The 15634-nt window shown below is 58.3% G+C and overlaps 8 non-coding genes and 1 pseudogene across 8 annotated transcripts; all 9 read right to left on the bottom strand.

The window, feature by feature from the left end:
- Window positions 1–172: 172 nt before the first annotated feature.
- On the bottom strand, window positions 173–291 carry LOC146676232 (5S ribosomal RNA). Its single transcript, XR_014911168.1, has one exon. It is a non-coding gene; the product is annotated as a 5S ribosomal RNA (ribosomal RNA).
- Window positions 292–1472: 1181 nt separating this feature from the next.
- LOC146676231 (5S ribosomal RNA) lies at window positions 1473–1591 on the bottom strand. The gene has a single exon (XR_014911167.1). It is a non-coding gene; the product is annotated as a 5S ribosomal RNA (ribosomal RNA).
- Window positions 1592–3048: 1457 nt separating this feature from the next.
- LOC146676230 (5S ribosomal RNA) lies at window positions 3049–3167 on the bottom strand. Its single transcript, XR_014911166.1, has one exon. It is a non-coding gene; the product is annotated as a 5S ribosomal RNA (ribosomal RNA).
- Window positions 3168–4698: 1531 nt separating this feature from the next.
- On the bottom strand, window positions 4699–4817 carry LOC146676229 (5S ribosomal RNA; annotated as a pseudogene).
- A 2679-nt stretch (window positions 4818–7496) lies between these two features.
- On the bottom strand, window positions 7497–7615 carry LOC146676228 (5S ribosomal RNA). The gene has a single exon (XR_014910698.1). It is a non-coding gene; the product is annotated as a 5S ribosomal RNA (ribosomal RNA).
- A 1181-nt stretch (window positions 7616–8796) lies between these two features.
- Window positions 8797–8915, bottom strand: LOC146676227 (5S ribosomal RNA). Its single transcript, XR_014911165.1, has one exon. It is a non-coding gene; the product is annotated as a 5S ribosomal RNA (ribosomal RNA).
- A 1222-nt stretch (window positions 8916–10137) lies between these two features.
- Window positions 10138–10256, bottom strand: LOC146676226 (5S ribosomal RNA). Its single transcript, XR_014911164.1, has one exon. It is a non-coding gene; the product is annotated as a 5S ribosomal RNA (ribosomal RNA).
- A 1260-nt stretch (window positions 10257–11516) lies between these two features.
- On the bottom strand, window positions 11517–11635 carry LOC146676225 (5S ribosomal RNA). The gene has a single exon (XR_014911162.1). It is a non-coding gene; the product is annotated as a 5S ribosomal RNA (ribosomal RNA).
- A 2166-nt stretch (window positions 11636–13801) lies between these two features.
- On the bottom strand, window positions 13802–13920 carry LOC146676224 (5S ribosomal RNA). Its single transcript, XR_014911161.1, has one exon. It is a non-coding gene; the product is annotated as a 5S ribosomal RNA (ribosomal RNA).
- Between the last annotated feature and the right edge of the window lie 1714 nt (window positions 13921–15634).

The raw sequence follows: 15634 nt of genomic DNA, 5'->3' as shown, positions 1-15634 counted from the left end.
CCGGTCACTCAGGCCCTTGTGTGGTGTAGGTTGCATCAGCTAGCAGCACAAGACATTGGAAAAGAGCCAAAAGCAGTGTCGTTAATGTGCCCTCATTAATGGGCAGCTGCTTTTGGTCTTTCAATACACCCCTTCTCTGGATCAAAAGCGGTTCAATGACATGAAAATGAAAGGCTTACAGCACCAGGTATTCCCAGGCAGTCTCCCATCCAAGTACTAACCAAGCCCAGCCCTGCTTAGCTTCCGAGATCAGACGAGGTCGGGCGTGCTCAGGGTGGTATGGCCGTAAGCTGCTGGCTCCAGCACAATGTCTCAATTTATGGATTCAAGTGATTAGGTGGCAAGTACCTGAAGTTACGAAGACAATCCTATAACCATACCTGCATGTTTGCATAATACCCTAACCCAAAGGCTCAGTTTGGCATTTATCCAACAGCACAGGCCCTGGATTGTTGAAGATGGCCTCAGGAACCAGCACAGGGCCTGGTGTGTTGTACATGGCCACAGCAAGCAGCACAGGGCCTGGTTTGGTGAAGATGGCCTCGGCCAGAAGCGCAGGGCCTGGTGTGATGTGAGTGGCCTGAGCAAGAGCAACAGGCCTTGGTGTGGTGTAAGTGGCCTCAACCAGCAGCCACAGGCCCTGGTGTGGTGTAAGTCGCCTCAGCCAGAAGCCACAGGCACTGGTGTGGTGTAAGTGGCCTCAGCCAGCAGCAAAAGGGCCCTGGTGTGGTGTAAGTGGCCTCAGCCAGCAGCCACAGGCCCTGGTGTGGTGTAGGTGGCCTCAGCCAGCAGCCACAGGCCCTGGTGTGGTGTAAGTGGCCTCAGCCAGCAGCCACAGGCCCTGGTGTGGTGTAAGTGGCCTCAGCCAGCAGCCACAGGCCCTGGTGTGGTGTAAGTGGCCTCAGCCAGCAGCAAAAGGGCCCTGGTGTGGTGTAAGTGGCCTCAGCCAGCAGCCACAGGCCCTGGTGTGGTGTAGGTGGCCTCAGCCAGCAGCCACAGGCCCTGGTGTGGTGTAAGTGGCCTCAGCCAGTGCCACAGGCCCTGGTGTGGTGTAAGTGGCCTGAGCAAGAGCCACAGGCCCTGGTGTGGTGTAAGTGGCCTGAGCAAGAGCCACAGACCCTGGTGTGGTGTAATTGGCCTCAATAGCAACTAATGCCCAGGTGTGGTGTAGGTGGCCTCAGCCAGCAGCCACAGGCCCTGGTGTGGTGTAAGTGGCCTCAGCCAGCAGCCACAGGCCCTGGTGTGGTGTAAGTGGCCTCAGCCAGAGCCACAGGCCCTGATGTGGTGTAAGTGGCCCCAGCCGGTCACTCAGGCCCTTGTGTGGTGTAGGTTGCATCAGCTAGCAGCACAAGACATTGGAAAAGAGCCAAAAGCAGTGTCGTTAATGTGCCCTCATTAATGGGCAGCTGCTTTTGGTCTTTTAATACACCCCTTCTCTGGATCAAAAGCGGTTCAATGACATGAAAATGAAAGGCTTACAGCACCAGGTATTCCCAGGCAGTCTCCCATCCAAGTACTAACCAAGCCCAGCCCTGCTTAGCTTCCGAGATCAGACGAGGTCGGGCGTGCTCAGGGTGGTATGGCCGTAAGCTGCTGGCTCCAGCACAATGTCTCAATTTATGGATTCAAGTGATTAGGTGGCAAGTACCTGAAGTTACGAAGACAATCCTATAACCATACCTGCATGTTTGCATAATACCCTAACCCAAAGGCTCAGTTTGGCATTTATCCAACAGCACAGGCCCTGGATTGTGGAAGATGGCCTCAGGAACCAGCACAGGGCCTGGTGTGTTGTACATGGCCACAGCAAGCAGCACAGGGCCTGGTTTGGTGAAGATGGCCTCGGCCAGAAGCGCAGGGCCTGGTGTGATGTGAGTGGCCTGAGCAAGAGCAACAGGCCTTGGTGTGGTGTAGGTGGCCTCAGCCAGCAGCCACAGGCCCTGGTGTGGTGTAAGTCGCCTCAGCCAGAAGCCACAGGCACTGGTGTGGTGTAAGTGGCCTCAGCCAGCAGCAAAAGGGCCCTGGTGTGGTGTAAGTGGCCTCAGCCAGCAGCCACAGGCCCTGGTGTGGTGTAGGTGGCCTCAGCCAGCAGCCACAGGCCCTGGTGTGGTGTAAGTGGCCTCAGCCAGCAGCCACAGGCACTGGTGTGGTGTAAGTGGCCTCAGCCAGCAGCAAAAGGGCCCTGGTGTGGTGTAAGTGGCCTCAGCCAGCAGCCACAGGCCCTGGTGTGGTGTAGGTGGCCTCAGCCAGCAGCCACAGGCCCTGGTGTGGTGTAAGTGGCCTCAGCCAGCAGCCACAGGCCCTGGTGTGGTGTAAGTGGCCTCAGCCAGTGCCACAGGCCCTGGTGTGGTGTAAGTGGCCTGAGCAAGAGCCACAGACCCTGGTGTGGTGTAATTGGCCTCAGCCAGCAGCCACAGGTCCTGGTGTGGTGTAAGTCGCCTCAGCCAGCAGCCACAGGCCCTGGTGTGGTGTAGGTGGCCTCAGCCAGCAGCCACAGGCCCTGGTGTGGTGTAAGTGGCCTCAGCCAGTGCCACAGGCCCTGGTGTGGTGTAAGTGGCCTGAGCAAGAGCCACAGACCCTGGTGTGGTGTAATTGGCCTCAATAGCAACTAAGGCCCTGGTGTGGTGTATGTGGCCTCAGGCAGCAGCCACAGGCCCTGTTGTGATGTAACTTGCCTGAGCAAGAGCCACAGACCCTGGTGTGGTGTAATTGGCCTCAATAGCAACTAATGCCCTGGTGTGGTGTAGGTGGCCTCAGCCAGCAGCCACAGGCCCTGGTGTGGTGTAAGTGGCCTCAGCCAGCAGCCACAGGCCCTGGTGTGGTGTAAGTGGCCTCAGCCAGAGCCACAGGCCCTGATGTGGTGTAAGTGGCCCCAGCCGGTCACTCAGGCCCTTGTGTGGTGTAGGTTGCATCAGCTAGCAGCACAAGACATTGGAAAAGAGCCAAAAGCAATGTCGTTAATGTGCCCTCATTAATGGGCAGATGCTTTTGGTCTTTTAATACACCCCTTCTCTGGATCAAAAGCGGTTCAATGACATGAAAATGAAAGGCTTACAGCACCAGGTATTCCCAGGCAGTCTCCCATCCAAGTACTAACCAAGCCCAGCCCTGCTTAGCTTCCGAGATCAGACGAGGTCGGGCGTGCTCAGGGTGGTATGGCCGTAAGCTGCTGGCCCCAGCACAATGTCTCAATTTATGGATTCAAGTGATTAGGTGGCAAGTACCTGAAGTTACGAAGACAATCCTATAACCATACCTGCATGTTTGCATAATACCCTAACCCAAAGGCTCAGTTTGGCATTTATCCAACAGCACAGGCCCTGGATTGTTGAAGATGGCCTCAAGAACCAGCACAGGACCTGGTGTGTTTTACATGGCCACAGCAAGCAGCACAGGGCCTGGTTTGGTGAAGATGGCCTCAGCAAGCAGCCACAGGCCCTGGTTTGGTGTAAGTGGCCTCAGCCAGCAGCCACAGGCCCTGGTGTGGTGTAAGTGGCCTCAGCCAGCAGCCACAGGCCCTGGTGTGGTCTAAGTGGCCTCAGCCAGTGCCACAGGCCCTGGTGTGGTGTAAGTGGCCTGAGCAAGAGCCACAGGCCCTGGTGTGGTGTAAGTGGCCTCAGCCAGCAGCCACAGGCCCTGGTGTGGTGTAAGTGGCCTGAGCAAGTGCCACAGGCCCTGGTGTGGTGTAAGTGGCCTAAGCCAGAGCCACAGGCCCTGGTGTGGTGTAAGTGGCCTCAATAGCAAATAAGGCCCTGGTGTGGTGTAAGTGGCCTGAGCAAGAACCACAGGGCCTGGTTTGGTGAAGATGGCCTCGGCCAGAAGCGCAGGGCCTGGTGTGATGTGAGTGGCCTGAGCAAGAGCCACAGGCCCTGGTGTGGTGTAAGTGGCCTCAGCCAGCAGCCACAGGCCCTGGTGTGGTGTAAGTCGCCTCAGCCAGAATCCACAGCCACTGGTGTGGTGTAAGTGGCCTCAGCCAGCAGCCACAGGCCCTGGTGTGGTGTAAGTGGCCTCAGCCAGTGCCACAGGCCCTGGTGTGGTGTAAGTGGCCTGAGCAAGAGCCACAGACCCTGGTGTGGTGTAATTGGCCTCAGCCAGCAGCCACAGGCCCTGGTGTGGTGTAAGTGGCCTCAGCCAGCAGCCACAGGCCCTGGTGTGGTGTAAGTGGCCTCAGCCAGCAGCCACAGGCCCTGGTGTGGTGTAAGTGGCCTCAGCCAGCAGCAAAAGGGCCCTGGTGTGGTGTAAGTGGCCTCAGCCAGCAGCCACAGGCCCCGGTGTGGTGTAGGTGGCCTCAGCCAGCAGCCACAGGCCCTGGTGTGGTGTAAGTGGCCTCAGCCAGTGCCACAGGCCCTGGTGTGGTGTAAGTGGCCTGAGCAAGAGCCACAGGCCCTGGTGTGGTGTAAGTGGCCTGAGCAAGAGCCACAGACCCTGGTGTGGTGTAATTGGCCTCAATAGCAACTAATGCCCAGGTGTGGTGTAGGTGGCCTCAGCCAGAGCCACAGGCCCTGATGTGGTGTAAGTGGCCCCAGCCGGTCACTCAGGCCCTTGTGTGGTGTAGGTTGCATCAGCTAGCAGCACAAGACATTGGAAAAGAGCCAAAAGCAATGTCGTTAATGTGCCCTCATTAATGGGCAGCTGCTTTTGGTCTTTTAATACACCCCTTCTCTGGATCAAAAGCGGTTCAATGACATGAAAATGAAAGGCTTACAGCACCAGGTAGTCCCAGGCAGTCTCCCATCCAAGTACTAACCAAGCCCAGCCCTGCTTAGCTTCCGAGATCAGACGAGGTCGGGCGTGCTCAGGGTGGTATGGCCGTAAGCTGCTGGCCCCAGCACAATGTCTCAATTTATGGATTCAAGTGATTAGGTGGCAAGTACCTGAAGTTACGAAGACAATCCTATAACCATACCTGCATGTTTGCATAATACCCTAACCCAAAGGCTCAGTTTAGCATTTATCCAACAGCACAGGCCCTGGGTTGTTGAAGATGGCCTCAGGAACCAGCACAGGGCCTGGTGTGTTGTACATGGCCACAGCAAGCAGCACAGGGCCTGGTTTGGTGAAGATGGCCTCGGCCAGAAGCACAGGCCCTGGTGTGGTGTAAGTGGCCTGAGCAAGAGCCACAGACCCTGATGTGGTGTAATTGGCCTCAATAGCAACTAAGGCCCTGGTGTGGTGTAGGTGGCCTCAGCCAGCAGCCACAGGCCCTGGTTTGGTGTAAGTGGCCTCAGCCAGCAGCCACAGGCCCTGGTGTGGTCTAAGTGGCCTCAGTCAGTGCCACAGGCCCTGGTGTGGTGTAAGTGGCCTGAGCAAGAGCCACAGGCCCTGGTGTGGTGTAAGTGGCCTCAGCCAGCAGCCACAGGCCCTGGTGTGGTGTAAGTGGCCTGAGCAAGTGCCACAGGCCCTGGTGTGGTGTAAGTGGCCTAAGCCAGAGCCACAGGCCCTGGTGTGGTGTAAGTGGCCTCAATACCAAATAAGGCCCTGGTGTGGTGTAAGTGGCCTGAGCAAGAACCACAGGGCCTGGTTTGGTGAAGATGGCCTTGGCCAGCAGCAAAAGGGCCCTGGTGTGGTCTAAGTGGCCTCAGCCAGCAGCCACAGGCCCTGGTGTGGTGTAGGTGGCCTCAGCCAGCAGCCACAGGCCCTGGTGTGGTGTAAGTGGCCTCAGCCAGCAGCCACAGGCCCTGGTGTGGTGTAAGTGGCCTCAGCCAGCAGCCACAGGCCCTGGTGTGGTGTAAGTGGCCTCAGCCAGTGCCACAGGCCCTGGTGTGGTGTAAGTGGCCTGAGCAAGAGCCACAGACCCTGGTGTGGTGTAATTGGCCTCAGCCAGCAGCCACAGGCCCTGGTGTGGTGTAAGTCGCCTCAGCCAGAAGCCACAGGCACTGGTGTGGTGTAAGTGGCCTCAGCCAGCAGCAAAAGGGCCCTGGTGTGGTGTAGGTGGCCTCAGCCAGAAGCCACAGGCACTGGTGTGGTGTAAGTGGCCTCAGCCAGCAGCAAAAGGGCCCTGGTGTGGTGTAAGTCGCCTCAGCCAGCAGCCACAGGCCCTGGTGTGGTGTAGGTGGCCTCAGCCAGCAGCCACAGGCCCTGGTGTGGTGTAAGTGGCCTCAGCCAGCAGCCACAGGCCCTGGTGTGGTGTAAGTGGCCTCAGCCAGGAGCCACAGGCCCTGGTGTGGTGTAAGTGGCCTCAGCCAGCAGCCACAGGCCCTGGTGTGGTGTAAGTGGCCTCAGCCAGTGCCACAGGCCCTGGTGTGGTGTAAGTGGCCTGAGCAAGAGCCACAGGCCCTGGTGTGGTGTAAGTGGCCTGAGCAAGAGCCACAGACCCTGGTGTGGTGTAATTGGCCTCAATAGCAACTAATGCCCTGGTGTTGTGTAGGTGGCCTCAGCCAGCAGCCACAGGCCCTGGTGTGGTGTAAGTGGCCTCAGCCAGCAGCCACAGGCCCTGGTGTGGTGTAAGTGGCCTCAGCCAGAGCCACAGGCCCTGGTGTGGTGTAAGTGGCCTCAGCCAGTGCCACAGGCCCTGGTGTGGTGTAAGTGGCCTGAGCAAGAGCCACAGACCCTGGTGTGGTGTAATTGGCCTCAGCCAGCAGCCACAGGCCCTGGTGTGGTGTAAGTGGCCTCAGCCAGCAGCCACAGGCCCTGGTGTGGTGTAATTGGCCTGAGCAAGAGCCACAGGCCCTGGTGTGGTGTAAGTGGCCTGAGCAAGAGCCACAGGCCCTGGTGTGGTGTAAGTGGCCTGAGCAAGAGCCACAGGCCCTGGTGTGGTGTAAGTGGCCTCAGCCAGCAGCCACAGGCCCTGGTGTGGTGTAAGGAGCCTCAGCCAGAAGCCACAGGCACTGGTGTGGTGTAAGTGGCCTCAGCCAGCAGCAAAAGGGCCCTGGTGTGGTGTAAGTGGCCTCAGCCAGCAGCCACAGGCCCTGGTGTGGTGTAGGTGGCCTCAGCCAGCAGCCACAGGCCCTGGTGTGGTGTAAGTGGCCTCAGCCAGTGCCACAGGCCCTGGTGTGGTGTAAGTGGCCTGAGCAAGAGCCACAGACCCTGGTGTGGTGTAATTGGCCTCAATAGCAACTAAGGCCCTGGTGTGGTGTATGTGGCCTCAGGCAGCAGCCACAGGCCCTGTTGTGATGTAACTTGCCTGAGCAAGAGCCACAGACCCTGGTGTGGTGTAATTGGCCTCAATAGCAACTAATGCCCTGGTGTGGTGTAGGTGGCCTCAGCCAGCAGCCACAGGCCCTGGTGTGGTGTAAGTGGCCTCAGCCAGCAGCCACAGGCCCTGGTGTGGTGTAAGTGGCCTCAGCCAGAGCCACAGGCCCTGATGTGGTGTAAGTGGCCCCAGCCGGTCACTCAGGCCCTTGTGTGGTGTAGGTTGCATCAGCTAGCAGCACAAGACATTGGAAAAGAGCCAAAAGCAATGTCGTTAATGTGCCCTCATTAATGGGCAGATGCTTTTGGTCTTTTAATACACCCCTTCTCTGGATCAAAAGCGGTTCAATGACATGAAAATGAAAGGCTTACAGCACCAGGTATTCCCAGGCAGTCTCCCATCCAAGTACTAACCAAGCCCAGCCCTGCTTAGCTTCCGAGATCAGACGAGGTCGGGAGTGCTCAGGGTGGTATGGCCGTAAGCTGCTGGCTCCAGCACAATGTCTCAATTTATGGATTCAAGTGATTAGGTGGCAAGTACCTGAAGTTACGAAGACAATCCTATAACCATACCTGCATGTTTGCATAATACCCTAACCCAAAGGCTCAGTTTGGCATTTATCCAACAGCACAGGCCCTGGATTGTTGAAGATGGCCTCAGGAACCAGCACAGGGCCTGGTGTGTTGTACATGGCCACAGCAAGCAGCACAGGGCCTGGTTTGGTGAAGATGGCCTCGGCCAGAAGCGCAGGGCCTGGTGTGATGTGAGTGGCCTGAGCAAGAGCAACAGGCCTTGGTGTGGTGTAAGTGGCCTCAGCCAGCAGCCACAGGCCCTGGTGTGGTGTAAGTGGCCTCAGCCAGAAGCCACAGGCACTGGTGTGGTGTAAGTGGCCTCAGCCAGCAGCAAAAGGGCCCTGGTGTGGTGTAAGTGGCCTCAGCCAGCAGCCACAGGCCCTGGTGTGGTGTAGGTGGCCTCAGCCAGCAGCCACAGGCCCTGGTGTGGTGTAAGTGGCCTCAGCCAGCAGCCACAGGCCCTGGTGTGGTGTAAGTGGCCTCAGCCAGCAGCCACAGGCCCTGGTGTGGTGTAAGTGGCCTCAGCCAGCAGCAAAAGGGCCCTGGTGTGGTGTAAGTGGCCTCAGCCAGCAGCCACAGGCCCCGGTGTGGTGTAGGTGGCCTCAGCCAGCAGCCACAGGCCCTGGTGTGGTGTAAGTGGCCTCAGCCAGTGCCACAGGCCCTGGTGTGGTGTAAGTGGCCTGAGCAAGAGCCACAGGCCCTGGTGTGGTGTAAGTGGCCTGAGCAAGAGCCACAGACCCTGGTGTGGTGTAATTGGCCTCAATAGCAACTAATGCCCAGGTGTGGTGTAGGTGGCCTCAGCCAGCAGCCACAGGCCCTGGTGTGGTGTAAGTGGCCTCAGCCAGCAGCCACAGGCCCTGGTGTGGTGTAAGTGGCCTCAGCCAGAGCCACAGGCCCTGATGTGGTGTAAGTGGCCCCAGCCGGTCACTCAGGCCCTTGTGTGGTGTAGGTTGCATCAGCTAGCAGCACAAGACATTGGAAAAGAGCCAAAAGCAGTGTCGTTAATGTGCCCTCATTAATGGGCAGCTGCTTTTGGTCTTTTAATACACCCCTTCTCTGGATCAAAAGCGGTTCAATGACATGAAAATGAAAGGCTTACAGCACCAGGTATTCCCAGGCAGTCTCCCATCCAAGTACTAACCAAGCCCAGCCCTGCTTAGCTTCCGAGATCAGACGAGGTCGGGCGTGCTCAGGGTGGTATGGCCGTAAGCTGCTGGCTCCAGCACAATGTCTCAATTTATGGATTCAAGTGATTAGGTGGCAAGTACCTGAAGTTACGAAGACAATCCTATAACCATACCTGCATGTTTGCATAATACCCTAACCCAAAGGCTCAGTTTGGCATTTATCCAACAGCACAGGCCCTGGATTGTTGAAGATGGCCTCAGGAACCAGCACAGGGCCTGGTGTGTTGTACATGGCCACAGCAAGCAGCACAGGGCCTGGTTTGGTGAAGATGGCCTCGGCCAGAAGCGCAGGGCCTGGTGTGATGTGAGTGGCCTGAGCAAGAGCAACAGGCCTTGGTGTGGTGTAAGTGGCCTCAGCCAGCAGCCACAGGGCCTGGTGTGGTGTAAGTGGCCTCAGCCAGAAGCCACAGGCACTGGTGTGGTGTAAGTGGCCTCAGCCAGCAGCAAAAGGGCCCTGGTGTGGTGTAAGTGGCCTCAGCCAGCAGCCACAGGCCCTGGTGTGGTGTAGGTGGCCTCAGCCAGCAGCCACAGGCCCTGGTGTGGTGTAAGTGGCCTCAGCCAGCAGCCACAGGCCCTGGTGTGGTGTAAGTGGCCTCAGCCAGCAGCCACAGGCCCTGGTGTGGTGTAAGTGGCCTCAGCCAGTGCCACAGGCCCTGGTGTGGTGTAAGTGGCCTGAGCAAGAGCCACAGACCCTGGTGTGGTGTAATTGGCCTCAGCCAGCAGCCACAGGCCCTGGTGTGGTGTAAGTCGCCTCAGCTAGAAGACACAGGCACTGGTGTGGTGTAAGTGGCCTCAGCCAGCAGCAAAAGGGCCCTGGTGTGGTGTAAGTCGCCTCAGCCAGCAGCCACAGGCCCTGGTGTGGTGTAGGTGGCCTCAGCCAGCAGCCACAGGCCCTGGTGTGGTGTAAGTGGCCTCAATAGCAACTAAGGCCCTGGTGTGGTGTAAGTGGCTTCAGCCAGCAGCCACAGGCTCTGTTGTGGTGTAACTGGCCTCAGCCAGCAGCCACAGGCCCTGGTGTGGTGTAAGTGGCCTCAGCCAGAGCCACAGGCCCTGATGTGGTGTAAGTGGCCCCAGCCGGTCACTCAGGCCCTGGTGTGGTGTAGGTGGCATCAGCTAGCAGCACAAGACATTGGAAAAGAGCCAAAAGCAGTGTCGTTAATGTGCCCTCATTAATGGGCAGCTGCTTTTGGTCTTTTAATACACCCCTTCTCTGGATCAAAAGCGGTTCAATGACATGAAAATGAAAGGCTTACAGCACCAGGTATTCCCAGGCAGTCTCCCATCCAAGTACTAACCAAGCCCAGCCCTGCTTAGCTTCCGAGATCAGACGAGGTCGGGCGTGCTCAGGGTGGTATGGCCGTAAGCTGCTGGCTCCAGCACAATGTCTCAATTTATGGATTCAAGTGATTAGGTGGCAAGTACCTGAAGTTACGAAGACAATCCTATAACCATACCTGCATGTTTGCATAATACCCTAACCCAAAGGCTCAGTTTGGCATTTATCCAACAGCACAGGCCCTGGATTGTTGAAGATGGCCTCAGGAACCAGCACAGGGCCTGGTGTGTTGTACATGGCCACAGCAAGCAGCACAGGGCCTGGTTTGGTGAAGATGGCCTCGGCCAGAAGCGCAGGGCCTGGTGTGGTGTAAGTGGCCTCAGCCAGAAGCCACAGGCACTGGTGTGGTGTAAGTGGCCTCAGCCAGCAGCAAAAGGGCCCTGGTGTGGTGTAAGTGGCCTCAGCCAGCAGCCACAGGCCCTGGTGTGGTGTAGGTGGCCTCAGCCAGCAGCCACAGGCCCTGGTGTGGTGTAAGTGGCCTCAGCCAGCAGCCACAGGCCCTGGTGTGGTGTAAGTGGCCTCAGCCAGCAGCCACAGGCCCTGGTGTGGTGTAAGTGGCCTCAGCCAGTGCCACAGGCCCTGGTGTGGTGTAAGTGGCCTGAGCAAGAGCCACAGACCCTGGTGTGGTGTAATTGGCCTCAGCCAGCAGCCACAGGCCCTGGTGTGGTGTAAGTCACCTCAGCTAGAAGACACAGGCACTGGTGTGGTGTAAGTGGCCTCAGCCAGCAGCAAAAGGGCCCTGGTGTGGTGTAAGTCGCCTCAGCCAGCAGCCACAGGCCCTGGTGTGGTGTAGGTGGCCTCAGCCAGCAGCCACAGGCCCTGGTGTGGTGTAAGTGGCCTCAATAGCAACTAAGGCCCTGGTGTGGTGTAAGTGGCTTCAGCCAGCAGCCACAGGCCCTGTTGTGATGTAACTTGCCTGAGCAAGAGCCACAGACCCTGGTGTGGTGTAATTGGCCTCAATAGCAACTAATGCCCTGGTGTGGTGTAGGTGGCCTCAGCCAGCAGCCACAGGCCCTGGTGTGGTGTAAGTGGCCTCAGCCAGCAGCCACAGGCCCTGGTGTGGTGTAAGTGGCCTCAGCCAGAGCCACAGGCCCTGATGTGGTGTAAGTGGCCCCAGCCGGTCACTCAGGCCCTTGTGTGGTGTAGGTTGCATCAGCTAGCAGCACAAGACATTGGAAAAGAGCCAAAAGCAATGTCGTTAATGTGCCCTCATTAATGGGCAGATGCTTTTGGTCTTTTAATACACCCCTTCTCTGGATCAAAAGCGGTTCAATGACATGAAAATGAAAGGCTTACAGCACCAGGTATTCCCAGGCAGTCTCCCATCCAAGTACTAACCAAGCCCAGCCCTGCTTAGCTTCCGAGATCAGACGAGGTCGGGCGTGCTCAGGGTGGTATGGCCGTAAGCTGCTGGCCCCAGCACAATGTCTCAATTTATGGATTCAAGTGATTAGGTGGCAAGTACCTGAAGTTACGAAGACAATCCTATAACCATACCTGCATGTTTGCATAATACCCTAACCCAAAGGCTCAGTTTGGCATTTATCCAACAGCACAGGCCCTGGATTGTTGAAGATGGCCTCAAGAACCAGCACAGGACCTGGTGTGTTTTACATGGCCACAGCAAGCAGCACAGGGCCTGGTTTGGTGAAGATGGCCTCAGCAAGCAGCCACAGGCCCTGGTTTGGTGTAAGTGGCCTCAGCCAGCAGCCACAGGCCCTGGTGTGGTGTAAGTGGCCTCAGCCAGCAGCCACAGGCCCTGGTGTGGTCTAAGTGGCCTCAGCCAGTGCCACAGGCCCTGGTGTGGTGTAAGTGGCCTGAGCAAGAGCCACAGGCCCTGGTGTGGTGTAAGTGGCCTCAGCCAGCAGCCACAGGCCCTGGTGTGGTGTAAGTGGCCTGAGCAAGTGCCACAGGCCCTGGTGTGGTGTAAGTGGCCTAAGCCAGAGCCACAGGCCCTGGTGTGGTGTAAGTGGCCTCAATAGCAAATAAGGCCCTGGTGTGGTGTAAGTGGCCTGAGCAAGAACCACAGGGCCTGGTTTGGTGAAGATGGCCTCGGCCAGAAGCGCAGGGCCTGGTGTGATGTGAGTGGCCTGAGCAAGAGCCACAGGCCCTGGTGTGGTGTAAGTGGCCTCAGCCAGCAGCCACAGGCCCTGGTGTGGTGTAAGTCGCCTCAGCCAGAATCCACAGCCACTGGTGTGGTGTAAGTGGCCTCAGCCAGCAGCCACAGGCCCTGGTGTGGTGTAAGTGGCCTCAGCCAGTACCACAGGCCCTGGTGTGGTGTAAGTGGCCTGAGCAAGAGCCACAGACCCTGGTGTGGTGTAATTGGCCTCAGCCAGCAGCCACAGGCCCTGGTGTGGTGTAAGTGGCCTCAGCCAGAAGCCACAGGCACTGGTGTGGTGTAAGTGGCCTCAGCCAGCAGCCACAGGCCCTGGTGTGGTGTAAGTCGCCTCAGCCAGAAGCCACAGGCACTGGTGTGGTGTAAGTGGCCTCAGCCAGCAGCAAAAGGGCCCTGGTGTGGTGTAAGTGGCCTCAGCCAGCAGCCACAGGCCCTGGTGTTGTGTAGGTGGCCTCAGCCAGCAGCCACAGGCCCTGGTGTGGTGTAAGTGGCCTCAGCCAGCAGCCACAGGCCCTGGTGTGGTGTAAGTGGCCTCAGCCAGTGCCACAGGCCCTGGTGTGGTGTAAGTGGCCTGAGCAAGAGCCACAGACCCTGGTGTGGTGTAATTGGCCTCAGCCAGCAGCCACAGGCCCTGGTGTGGTGTAAGTCGCCTCAGCCAGAAGCCACAGGCACTGGTGTGGTGTAAGTGGCCTCAGCCAGCAGCAAAAGGGCCCTGGTGTGGTTTAAGTCGCCTCAGCCAGCAGCCACAGGCCCTGGTGTGGTGTAGGTGGCCTCAGCCAGCAGCCACAGGCCCTGGTGTGGTGTAAGTGGCCTCAGCCAGCAGCCACAGGCCCTGGTGTGGTGTAAGTGGCCTCAGCCAGTGCCACAGGCCCTGGTGTGGTGTAAGTGGCCTGAGCAAGAGCCAGAGGCCCTGGTGTGGTGTAAGTGGCCTGAGCAAGAGCCACAGGCCCTGGTGTGGTGTAAGTGGCCTGAGCAAGAGCCACAGACCCTGGTGTGGTGTAATTGGCCTCAATAGCAACTAATGCCCTGGTGTGGTGTATGTGGCCTCAGGCAGCAGCCACAGGCCCTGTTGTGATGTAACTTGCCTGAGCAAGAGCCACAGACCCTGGTGTGGTGTAATTGGCCTCAATAGCAACTAATGCCCTGGTGTGGTGTAGGTGGCCTCAGCCAGCAGCCACAGGCCCTGGTGTGGTGTAAGTGGCCTCAGCCAGCAGCCACAGGCCCTGGTGTGGTGTAAGTGGCCTCAGCCAGAGCCACAGGCCCTGATGTGGTGTAAGTGGCCCCAGCCGGTCACTCAGGCCCTTGTGTGGTGTAGGTTGCATCAGCTAGCAGCACAAGACATTGGAAAAGAGCCAAAAGCAGTGTCGTTAATGTGCCCTCATTAATGGGCAGCTGCTTTTGGTCTTTTAATACACCCCTTCTCTGGATCAAAAGCGGTTCAATGACATGAAAATGAAGGGCTTACAGCACCAGGTATTCCCAGGCAGTCTCCCATCCAAGTACTAACCAAGCCCAGCCCTGCTTAGCTTCCGAGATCAGACGAGGTCGGGCGTGCTCAGGGTGGTATGGCCGTAAGCTGCTGGCCCCAGCACAATGTCGCAATTTATGGATTCAAGTGATTAGGTGGCAAGTACCTGAAGTTACGAAGACAATCCTATAACCATACCTGCATGTTTGCATAATACCCTAACCCAAAGGCTCAGTTTGGCATTTATCCAACAGCACAGGCCCTGGATTGTTGAAGATGGCCTCAAGAACCAGCACAGGACCTGGTGTGTTTTACATGGCCACAGCAAGCAGCACAGGGCCTGGTTTGGTGAAGATGGCCTCAGCAAGCAGCCACAGGCCCTGGTTTGGTGTAAGTGGCCTCAGCCAGCAGCCACAGGCCCTGGTGTGGTCTAAGTGGCCTCAGTCAGTGCCACAGGCCCTGGTGTGGTGTAAGTGGCCTGAGCAAGAGCCACAGGCCCTGGTGTGGTGAAGATGGCCTTGGCCAGCAGCAAAAGGGCCCTGGTGTGGTCTAAGTGGCCTCAGCCAGCAGCCACAGGCCCTGGTGTGGTGTAGGTGGCCTCAGCCAGCAGCCACAGGCCCTGGTGTGGTGTAAGTGGCCTCAGCCAGCAGCCACAGGCCCTGGTGTGGTGTAAGTGGCCTCAGCCAGCAGCCACAGGCCCTGGTGTGGTGTAAGTGGCCTCAGCCAGTGCCACAGGCCCTGGTGTGGTGTAAGTGGCCTGAGCAAGAGCCACAGACCCTGGTGTGGTGTAATTGGCCTCAGCCAGCAGCCACAGGCCCTGGTGTGGTGTAAGTCGCCTCAGCCAGAAGCCACAGGCACTGGTGTGGTGTAAGTGGCCTCAGCCAGCAGCAAAAGGGCCCTGGTGTGGTGTAGGTGGCCTCAGCCAGCAGCCACAGGCCCTGGTGTGGTGTAAGTGGCCTCAGCCAGCAGCCACAGGCCCTGGTGTGGTGTAAGTGGCCTCAGCCAGCAGCCACAGGCCCTGGTGTGGTGTAAGTGGCCTCAGCCAGTGCCACAGGCCCTGGTGTGGTGTAAGTGGCCTGAGCAAGAGCCACAGGCCCTGGTGTGGTGTAAGTGGCCTGAGCAAGAGCCACAGACCCTGGTGTGGTGTAATTGGCCTCAATAGCAACTAATGCCCTGGTGTTGTGTAGGTGGCCTCAGCCAGCAGCCACAGGCCCTGGTGTGGTGTAAGTGGCCTCAGCCAGCAGCCACAGGCCCTGGTGTGGTGTAAGTGGCCTCAGCCAGAGCCACAGGCCCTGGTGTGGTGTAAGTGGCCTCAGCCAGTGCCACAGGCCCTGGTGTGGTGTAAGTGGCCTGAGCAAGAGCCACAGACCCTGGTGTGGTGTAATTGGCCTCAGCCAGCAGCCACAGGCCCTGGTGTGGTGTAAGTGGCCTCAGCCAGCAGCCACAGGCCCTGGTGTGGTGTAAGTGGCCTGAGCAAGAGCCACAGGCCCTGGTGTGGTGTAAGTGGCCTGAGCAAGAGCCACAGGCCCTGGTGTGGTGTAAGTGGCCTGAGCAAGAGCCACAGGCCCTGGTGTGGTGTAAGTGGCCTGAGCAAGAGCCACAGGCCCTGGTGTGGTGTAAGTGGCCTCAGCCAGCAGCCACAGGCCCTGGTGTGGTGTAAGTAGCCTCAGCCAGAAGCCACAGGCACTGGTGTGGTGTAAGTGGCCTCAGCCAGCAGCAAAAGGGCCCTGGTGTGGTGTAAGTCGCCTCAGCCAGCAGCCACAGGCCCTGGTGTGGTGTAGGTGGCCTCAGCCAGCAGCCACAGGCCCTGGTGTGGTGTAAGT

The sequence above is a fragment of the Rhamphochromis longiceps genome, linkage group LG3 (assembly GCF_057381845.1).
Source record: "Rhamphochromis longiceps isolate RC_006_pf linkage group LG3, R_longiceps_female_GT1.1, whole genome shotgun sequence".
In the NCBI taxonomy this organism is placed as follows: Eukaryota; Metazoa; Chordata; class Actinopteri; order Cichliformes; family Cichlidae; genus Rhamphochromis; species Rhamphochromis longiceps.
The sequence above is the reverse complement of the archived record's forward strand: the minus strand, read 5'-3'. Positions and strand labels throughout refer to the sequence as shown.